The following is a 10,354-nucleotide window of genomic DNA, read 5'->3' as shown; positions in this document are numbered from 1 at the left end:
TCGCTGCTGCGGGTTCTATGTTGAAAGATATCGTGCTGTACGGATTGACGGACGGATGGTTTTTCTTGTTGGGGAAATACAGAAATGCTTACGTTATAAAAAAAATTGCAGGGTTCACGAATTTCGCGATAAGAACCAACACCAACCTACTCCCCCGCTGAGCAATGCCGTCTTGATCACCCCCTCCCAACCCCGGGAAAAGGGACACTACCTTTCTATCTCAGTTGAAGAAAGGATGATGAAACGTTAACAACGACCATAACGGCATCTCCTAACGAGTTGTCTTATGGCCTCTGAGATTTGCGCGCGAAGATGGCGCGCGCGAACTTGAGAGGCCATAATTGGCCGCCTAATAGCATAAAAAGACAAAGACAATGCCAAACGACACAGCTAAAATTCAAACAAAGAACTGATCTTAGCTATACTGTTTGAAGAAAAGAAATACAAAATTAGACAGCCGCAACACACGCCACTAAAGCCGACACCGCCGGCGTAACGAGGAACCAACAGTTGGCAACATTCATTCGCGCGTCATTGCTCCGCTTCGTCTCCGCAACAAGAGCCGCCATCTTCTCGCGCCTAACGTTTCGTATGGTTTTGTTCTCTGCAATCCGCGCACACAGCGCATCGGTGGCTGCACGTCTGCTCGGCGTCGCAATGCGGCCTGCGTCATTTTCTGGTGCTCGCGCAATCGGTGTGAAACATGTCGCATCTGAAATGTTTGATAGAAGTGCTTCACGTCCAAGTCAAGCCGCCGTACGGGTGCATGACTGTGCGCCCCGTTCTCGGAAGCGTCGACGGGTTTCCGGCATGCGGATTTCAGGTACGTGCAAATGCGTTTCGCCCTCCTATTGAGCTCCGGAGCAAAGCGTGAAATATTTCATTTGAAAGATGCAGTGCCCGTCATCATGGTGTGAATTTCGAGCGGCAAACGAGAACTTTGGCACTTAGAGCACACCGCGGCTGCTAAGTCAGCGTGGAAATTGTTTTTCGTTACCGCAATGTGTTGCTTTCAGTCTAACCTGCGGCTTGTGGACAGCTAGCCCATCGACTTTTGCTTGTGGCTGCGATAGGTATGTAAATGGAAGCGGTAATAATTTTCGAGCGCAGAGAGTTGTTTCGCTCGATGTTGGTGGTGTTCATGGCGTTGTGAAGGCTAGAAAACTGGCTTGATCGTGCTTAGTTCTGACTCGAAGAGGCGTAACGTTGGCGCTGGATGTGTTTGTTTTCCGTGCCGCGAGTACCAGTTTAATGCTTTTTGTTGCATGAGAGTGGTTGCTGCTACATGCCCTCTGGCCAGAACACACTAAAAGCAATTTCCTCACTTATATGTATGCAATGTGACGTAACAAAATTTCCAGCGTTTTATTTGGAGCGTAAATATCCAGTATAGTTTAGTAAGAAACTCACATTCTGTCTTAGCTTAGTAGGCGTGAAACAAGTGAAACTCTCATTCCTTATTGAATTGTTCGCCCACACCGCACCACCCGCAGATGCGTCATCGGGTAATTGACAGTAGCTTCGTTACGTGAGTTCTTTTATGCGCCAATATTGCCCGGTTAAGTATCCTGTTAATTTATGCCGACGCTCGTTCATCTTGCTTTTAAGCTTGTACTATCCCCGAGTACCGGACGATGCCAAACTTGTGAGGCGTAGCAAACGCGGGAAATTGAAAGTGGCGTGGCTGCAAGTTCCTGTTTTTACGTTTCTTACATTCAAAGCCAACAGGCACAGTATCACTGATTTATTTTCCATTTCTGCTGTACTTGATCAATCTAATGTGACAACTGCATTTGTTTTTTAATGCTCTCCATTGACTGTGTATTGAGCTTGGCTGCCGCCCTCTTTTCAGAGGATGCCGCTGTGATAGCTCTTTCGTATAGCACATGCCTCTAGGCCCTTGTGTTTCAAGGGCTCTGGCGAGGCAGCAGTGCTCCAAGTAATTTTACCATCCTATATATTTTCTATTTTGCATCATTCTTCCACGATGGATTTTAATGTTCATATTATTCGTCATTAGTCATCGCCATAATTTTATAGCACGTAGATTTTACGCACTTTACAGCGACAATTTTAGGCCAGTTTACAGCCAAGTCACATCTTCCATAATACATCAACATTACCACTTGTCATGGTGCTCTTTGGCCAAACCTGGCCCTTGCGCCATAAACTACCACACATCATCATCATCAGCTTGGCTGCCAGAAAATGCTTGAATTTCTTTCAGTATCCAAGTGACGAAATATTTCACTGACGGCAGTGTGTGAAACACGCAAGATGACAAAACTGACAGCAAAATGATTAGATATTTCTTTTATAGCGTTTGGACTCGACTTTTCTTGAGGATGTCGATCGACCTTGGGCCTGGTGACAGCACACCCGACATCGCCAAAGTTCAGCCTATCAGTTGAGTGCCCCCGAATGGACCATCAACATCGGAAAATGAAGCAGAGCCAGGTAGGGGCAATTTTTACTTTGGAACAGAATACTGACAGCTGCCTCTTTTTTTTAAGAACTAAATAACATATTTACAAACCAATCCTTTCTCTTTGTGCAGCCTACATAGAATTGTTTTTTGCTTGTTATACAGACCTTCAGAAAGCAGTTCTTCTGAACCATTTTTGCATGCACAAATAGATAAAGAGGAGTGCACTTTCTGAAGAAATTGATGCACTGAAATGTGCGTTCGACACACAGTGAGATGCAAAATAACCAACAACTTTAAAGTGGTAAAAAAAAGTTTGAAACATGTTCTAACATCATAACCCGCCTTGGCATACGGATCTAAATATAACAGCAACAGAGGTGCATGCAGAGAAGTGTTTGTAAATGTTTGCAAGATATGTACATTGTCTAAGAAATTGTTTTTATTTACTTGGAGCTTCTTGGTGCCATGGCAGTGCAGTAAAAGCTCAAAATAATGCCCCTGCTCCTAATAAAGCACCTTTAGATTTTAAAATAAAATTATGGGCTTTTACATTCCGAAACCTAAAGTTTTGAGAACCTGGCTTCTTTTATGTACACCTGAATCTAAGTGCATAAGCGGTATTGCATTTTACCCTCATTGGAGGGCAGCTGCCATGACCTAGATTGAAGCTGGGACCAGCATGACTGAGCAGCATGGCATCATAGTAAGTGGGCTATAACACCAGGTCAAAATGAGAAATACTGCTTTGAACTACCGACTTCTTGGCTCACAAGCACTTTGCACTAAGTTAAAGGAGTATGCAGTACTGACAGCGACTGTTTATGTACCAATTTCTTTTTAGGCTGATTCCGTTATTAGGGTGCGAAGCTTCAATTAGTCAAAACCAGTTTAAATTACAGAACCAGCTCAAAACACACACCATGTATAGCTGGATTTGGACATGAAAATGGAGTCAATTCATGTCGCCGAAAATGGAAGTGGCAGTCACACTATTTGATGCATTTTGCCTAATACATAGTCAATAATAAATAATCAATTCCTAAAATATTCTTTTCAAAAAGTTTTTTTCAAGCATGAAAGGAAGAGCCAAATGGTGTTCAGGTGCACAAGCGGTTAGTTGCACGGTACTTCATGCATGTGTTCACTGGCTTCTTTCAAGCTTGAAAAAAAAATTCGTTGCACCTACTGAGCAGTAGAAAGCTGGCTTGGGAATTTTTCAAGATGCTCTACAATTTTCGCACTGACACTTTTGCTTTGCATAAAATATTTGATCAGTTAAATAATTGTTAATAACTAATTACCTAATTACGAAAAATTCAAGAATTGGTTTCACTCCCTCAAAACGATGGCAAACGACATTACCTTGGTGCTGTCTAGCTACGTGGCACTTATACATATTTAAAGCTTGCACATGTCATACAGACCACCTGGTAATTACAAGGCATATATAGAAGTGGATAAGTTGTGTGAGCCAGCCATGTCTAGCGTATCATGAGAAACAGCCATGTTTCTTTGACTTAAGGGCATGATAAGATTTACATGCTCGACACCTTGTATCAGTGTGCTCTAGGCCTGTGCGTAGTTTAGCTGCTACATAAACAATATTTCTCCACGTGTAAGCTCATATGCATCTTTCAAGTATATCGCCTCGTGTTTTCCAAAATAAACCATCTTCGTGCTTCCTTCATTATGTCTTCATCTGTTGCTGTGCTAATTTTGTAACATGCAACTGCACAAATTTTCATCTAGTTTTCATATTTCCTCGTTGTTTGGTGGCTTTATTTCTGAACAAGTTGTTTTCGTTAAACCCTGTTGCACACAGCAGTACACAGCATTTCTGCCTAGAGTGGGAATTGTTTTTTTTTTTCATATGGACATTAATAAACCTTGCCTGGGCAATGTAAGGCATCCTACATAGCACGGCCCTGCAATAATGTGTTATATTGCATTCCAGCATCATGCAAAACTGTTTACTTACCAGATTAGAATATGTATAAGTGTTGGAAGTAATAGAACTGGAAGAAGCCAGCAGATAATGAGGCCAAGGAAAGCATACAGGAACATGTTTTAAGTTTTTTATATGAAGTATAGAAATTATAAATTCTAGGTAAGTGAAAGTGGATTAAAAGATATCCACCTGTGGGTGGGGAACGGACCCATAACCTTCACATTACGCATGTGATATACTAACCACTGTGGTACTACGGCCGTGTTCGAGCGTCGACAATCTGAGGGGCCATTGTGGACAGTTGAATGCTGCCTCGGTGGTACAGTGCTTAGTGCATCGCATGCCTAATGCAAAGGCTGTAGGTTCGTTCTCCTCCCATGCCTGGTTGTTGTTTTTTTTTTACCATTTTCCTTTCCCTTTATCATTCGCACATTTAAATAGAAAATTACAAGTAAGTTTCCACGTGCCTACCCTGGCATCTTCCAGCATTGATTCAGAAAAATTTTGACCCTCAGTATCCTTTCTTCTCGTTTGGAAGAACAGGAGCTTCATTTAAAAAATAATGAATTCACCTTGTTCAGCATCTCAATGTGGTCTCAAATCTTATCACAGCATGTGTATTACTAATTGAAGTTTTTGTTAAGATGATGATATAGCATGGGACCTAATTAGTAGCCTTTGTGTACAGATATATGACTAGTCTAATAAATAGGAGGACTTTAAGAAGCACTTCTAACATGGTCTGAGCATCTGTTTAAAAAAACTAATCTAGCATGATTTCAGGCATAACTGTTGCCCCTGAAAAATATTTGGATCATCTGCATTGGCATTGTTTTTAGAGAGCACCAATACTGCTTTGATAGAAGTAGCCTCATGGAACATGAAGCATAGCTTCTTGCTGAGTCAAGGAAACATTATCTGCATATCTGAGGTGCATGTGTCATATGCTCGAATGCTGTTTAAAGGCTGCTAATAAGAAAATTACTTAACTTGCCTTCCAGAGATTGCTTCAGTAGTCTATGCTACTCGATCATAAACAATTTACCATAGTGAATATTCATCGCAGTTGGCTTTGCAATGTTTATGCAAAATACCACAATTGCCTACTAGACATGTGACTGCACTAAAACTTGGAATTAATGACCAGTAAGATTTATGGGACAGCAAAACTTAGTTGATGACTCCTGTTTCTGCCATAGTTTCTTACAGTAATTACTAGAGGGAACTCTGGTGCTGGAGTCGTACCACAATGGGAATGATGGGAAGCACATGGATTTGCCTGATATTCGTGCTTGTGAATTCAGACGTTCTTGTGGCTTCGTATATTATACGCTATATAAATCTTATTGTCGTAAATTTAAGCGCAGTCTATACTCTTCGAAGTGCAGAAGACGCCGCCAACACGCACAATTGCTATTAATTGCAACGATTGAGCTTGTCCAGGTGGCCAAATCGAAGGGGACCAAGCGTCTCAAGGCACTAGTATGCCCGCGATAAATTCATCAGGGCGTTGCACTCGCTTGTCGTTACATGCCTCCGTCGCTTAATGGTTTCAATATCAAACTTCTGTTCTAGAGTTCCTGTGTTTGAATCCTGTCGTCGGACGATTTTAATGTTTATTTATTTATTACACAGTATATTGTTGAAAATGACTAGAATACAAAGTCACAAAGCCGTTTGAAGCCAAACAGACGAAGTTTAGGCAAATCCATGTACTTCCCATAATTTCCATGCTGGTACAGCCGTTCTTGTTTGATCTCCTGTGGACACTAACGTCAGAGTTCCCTCTAGTAATTATTGTATGAAACTCTGATTTCTGCGCCTCGCTCGTGCAGAAGCGGCACCACACCTGCTGCGTAAACATGCACTACCTTTCGGCCGAGTGCAGGGAATGCTGTGAACTCGCCATGTACATAGCCTGCACTAAGTAAAACAAATCACAACGTGCAGTTGCTACCACGTTGAACTGGTGGAATGAGTAGTGAAATGCAGTACCTCCTGAACTAGTTCAGAAAGTGCAGGTTAATCAAGTGGAGACTATATAGCAACAGAAGTTGAGTGATTCTGCATTACATTCACGAAATATACTTCATGATACTTTTCCATTTATTTCCTCAGTTATTAAGAATCCCTTTTGCATTGTTGGACAAAACTACAGAATGCCAACATATTTTCCAGCATTCACTGGTAGCAAACATGTCAAAACATGTTGAAGTGTCTGGATTGCCGCTTTAGCTGTTAACCCCCAAGTTAATTCCGGAAAATGTACCAAATGTTTTACGTACTCAATTTTCGGTGTCATTCTCTTTCTAAAAATATATTACTTCATTGGTCACTGGTTAGAAATAACACAAAAATAAGAGCTGCTCTTCAGGGCAGCTTTCCCTCAATGCCGACTGTAACTCATCTTTGACAACAAGAGCAGCATAACGTCGGGCAGAAAGAGTGCAACTAGTCATTGGCGATATTGGTACTACCGCCAGTCACTAGTACAGCTTGTGATCAATGGTTAAAGGTTGCGACTTTGTTGCTGCCCAATTTTAATTCTGCAGCTGTTACACTTGGGTGTAGCATGTGTACGTACGTGTGCATGCATTAAAATGACTTCACGCTAGAGCAAAGCAACTAGTGCAGAGAGGCATTAGTCATCTTTATATATTTGCTTTGTAAAGATGCGCTAACTTTATCTTTTGCAATATAGACTTGGCGCTCACTGGCCAAAGATGCCCTTGTGCTACTAAAACCTACCAATTAATTCGCTTTTTGCAGTAGCAGGTGCTTATTCCTTTTTCAGGATCGGTCTGTGAGTTCTAATTTGTTTTTCTTGAACTGTGCAATTCCCACTCACAGGACTGCATGTCATCTAAGGTGTTCCTTTTTCAATCAAGAATGTTGAGGTTGTGTTTGTGAAACTCGATTTCTTGCCTCAAACGAGCTTGTACAAACTGACCAAGCTGATAATTCTACCTGCTTATATAATAAATGTGTTGCGGTTATGAACCCTCATAATGAATGACTTACAGTATAAAAATTTTATCTAATAAAACAATTTAATGAAAATTTTCATGTTTTTCGCGTTCGTGTTCACTTCTCTACTCGTGTCCTGTCTGCATGCCTCACCTCTTTTTTTGCATATTAAATATCGTATAAACTTAACCATGCTTTTTTACCACAATGCAGGGGGAAAAGGTTCAGGTAACACTGCATTAAGTATGGTGGCCCAGACGTGTATGCAAGCAACCTCCTTCATGTGGACCAAGAACTACTCTGCAGTGTCTCACAGACTTCCATGCGAAGCCCTCAACATTCTCGTCTCAGTGGAATGGCTGCTCATCTATCTGTGTGTCCATCACCAAGATGGCCAGTTGTAAAGCTCCTGTACCCGTTTAAGACAGCTTAATGATTTTTTTTATTTAGTTTTCATGGTTGGCCGTAGAATCTTAACATTTTTGATGTTTCTAACGTTTTTACCTGGCCCAAAGTGGTGCAATAACTTTAAACCAGTGTAATGTATTTAAGTGATGCTCACTCTAATGCCTATCTGGTTTTGTTTGTGTTTAAGAAATTTGAATGTCTGATGACGTAACAGCATTTAAACTTGTCATCGTGGCTCTTTTCAGTGAGCTGCTAGGAAATAAGATGCAAAACTTATCACACGCCAGTTGTAGCATTTTTGTTTTCAAGACTAAAGTATACATGTTTCAAACGATGGAAAGTGGGGAAAAAAAGCCTCAAGAACATAATCATCCTAGGATTGTCATGTCCTTACAACTCTGCAATAACTAATGCCTCATACATCTTGGGAGCACATTGGTCGCAATGCCTACAGGTATACTTGATAAGAGAATAGCTTGCACTCAGATTTGCCAAGCAGTTGATGGCTGATAGCTTTTGTTTGTCGTCTTCATGTTACTACTATGTATTCAATATTCATTTACATGTGCTGCGGTTTTTTGCAGTCACACACACACACACACATATATATATATATATATATATATATATATATATATATATATATATATATATATATATATATATATATATATATTCTTCGTTTCAATAAAAATGTAGTTGAGAGTTAGCGCTCATCCTTTCTGCTTCTAGTCTGTGTCCGTGTCACTCCGCGCTACAATCCAAGATCAGGTTACTTTACCAACTTGCCCAACTTTTTATCCTTGTGTTAAAGACACACTCAGACTTGTTCTTACTTATGTGACCGGTTATTTTTGTGCTTTATAATAAGATGCAGTGCGTTTCAAATGAAAACGTGTGATAGTTCGTAGTGAGGTTATTTAAAAAAACTGTTCTGCTTAAAATTTAATTGAGCAAGCCTGTGCCATTATTCGGTGCTTATGTCTTTGTATTGGTATGGTTTTACTCATCTTCCTTTTTACTTTTAAAATGTGCAAACATTATTATGTAACCATTTCTCTTGAATGAAATAAATATTTGACATTTCGTCACAAATTTTACAATGATTTTGTTCAATTAGGTAACCTTAGACTAGCTGATTTTATTCTGGTAGCTTAACTTACAATGCCTGTAGAATATTCAATGCAAGCACATGGTGAAAAATACACTAAGTTATTGGGTATAAGCAGGTCACTCTCAGTAAATGGAGCATACGTATATTTCAGAAAATAGTGCATGCTTACATATTGAACAGCATGCACAGCTACACATGCTGTTTTGTTCGTAAATGATGAAAGATTATTCGACGTGGAAGCACTTTGTTCTTGGGCTTTCAGTGCTACCTTTAAGTCATATATGTGAAGGTACTAGTAGAAGCATCCCGTGGAGATAAATGACAACTTTGATGAATAGAGGTATAAAATATGTGCTTAAAACGGCAAAAAACTGCTTGACAGGCAAACGTATGCTTCTGTAGTACTGCACTTGTTACCGTCGCCAATACATGCATTGCTTGCGCTCTACTGCATTCAATATGAGCTACAGCAGCGAGCTGTGGTGTCTTTCCCTGCTGGTCGAGCTGGTGTTGCGAAAATTTTTGACCAAGAAAAGGAGGTTTTTAATCATTTCTGAAATGCATGTAACTATGCTTTTGGCTGTGTGCTGTTTCCACGGAGTTATAAGTACTGGCGCACCAAGGTGCGGGAGATCCTGTGTCCTTAGTGCAGCGCGCATTGTTATTGCGCTCTGCATCCTGACGGCAGTGTACTATCACTGCAGAGGAAGATTACGAAAGCATGGCGTGTGTGCCTTGCTGCAATGGCGAAACCTTAAATTGTTTTCCTGAAAGGGCCGCACGTTATGCTACCACATGACGGACCAGAAGCGCAATATGACGACGCCTCACAGATTCTGGCTCATACTGAACAAGGTAGTACCATAGCTAAGGCTAGGCAGCATTCACAACAGCTAGTCTGCCCATTAACTACATGGCTATAGTGAACGCTAAAATACTTGCAGGGATAACACCCTTTTGGAAGGGTGTTGTCACATGCTACACCCATATTGAAAGGGTGGTTGTCTGTGTTACACCCCATATAGAAAGGGTGTTGTTTGCTTTACACCCATAGGTGAGGTGACGTCATATTAACACCCCTTCTTTTATGGGGTGTTAATGTGCACCCTTTGCTTGGGGTGTAGCAATACACCCAAAAAGGGTGTCACCCATGGGACAAGCCATTTACACCCTTAAGGGTGTTAAAATTTTTAGAGTGTATCTTTCCACAGGCAGATCAAGAAAACAAGCTGAACCCGGGCATTCCCGTTTGGGCTCGCAACTTCGGAGAGGGAGAAAGGTGGCTGCCAGCCACAGTAAAGGAAACAAGAGGATCCCGAATGATCACCGTCGAAACGGCAGGAGGTGAGCTTCAGCGTCACATGGGTCAAGTCCGTCCTCGATACAGTCCTGTGCCGGCACAACCTTCGCAAGATCAACCAGCTGGTGTGCCGACGTTACCAGGAGAGGCTGAACCAGCTGTGCTTCGTAGATCGACGCGTATAAGAAA

The 10,354-nt window shown here is 41.3% G+C and overlaps 1 long non-coding RNA gene across 1 annotated transcript; it reads left to right on the top strand.

Moving 5' to 3' along the window:
* The first annotated feature begins 565 nt into the window (after positions 1–565).
* Positions 566–8,333, top strand: LOC135899909 (uncharacterized). Its single transcript, XR_010563746.2, has 3 exons — positions 566–823; positions 2,321–2,457; positions 7,557–8,333. It is a non-coding gene; the product is annotated as an uncharacterized lncRNA (long non-coding RNA).
* The last annotated feature ends 2,021 nt before the right edge of the window (positions 8,334–10,354 follow it).

Source organism: Dermacentor albipictus, chromosome 2, assembly GCF_038994185.2.
Source record: "Dermacentor albipictus isolate Rhodes 1998 colony chromosome 2, USDA_Dalb.pri_finalv2, whole genome shotgun sequence".
Classification (NCBI taxonomy): domain Eukaryota; kingdom Metazoa; phylum Arthropoda; class Arachnida; order Ixodida; family Ixodidae; genus Dermacentor; species Dermacentor albipictus.
The sequence above is the reverse complement of the archived record's forward strand: the minus strand, read 5'-3'. Positions and strand labels throughout refer to the sequence as shown.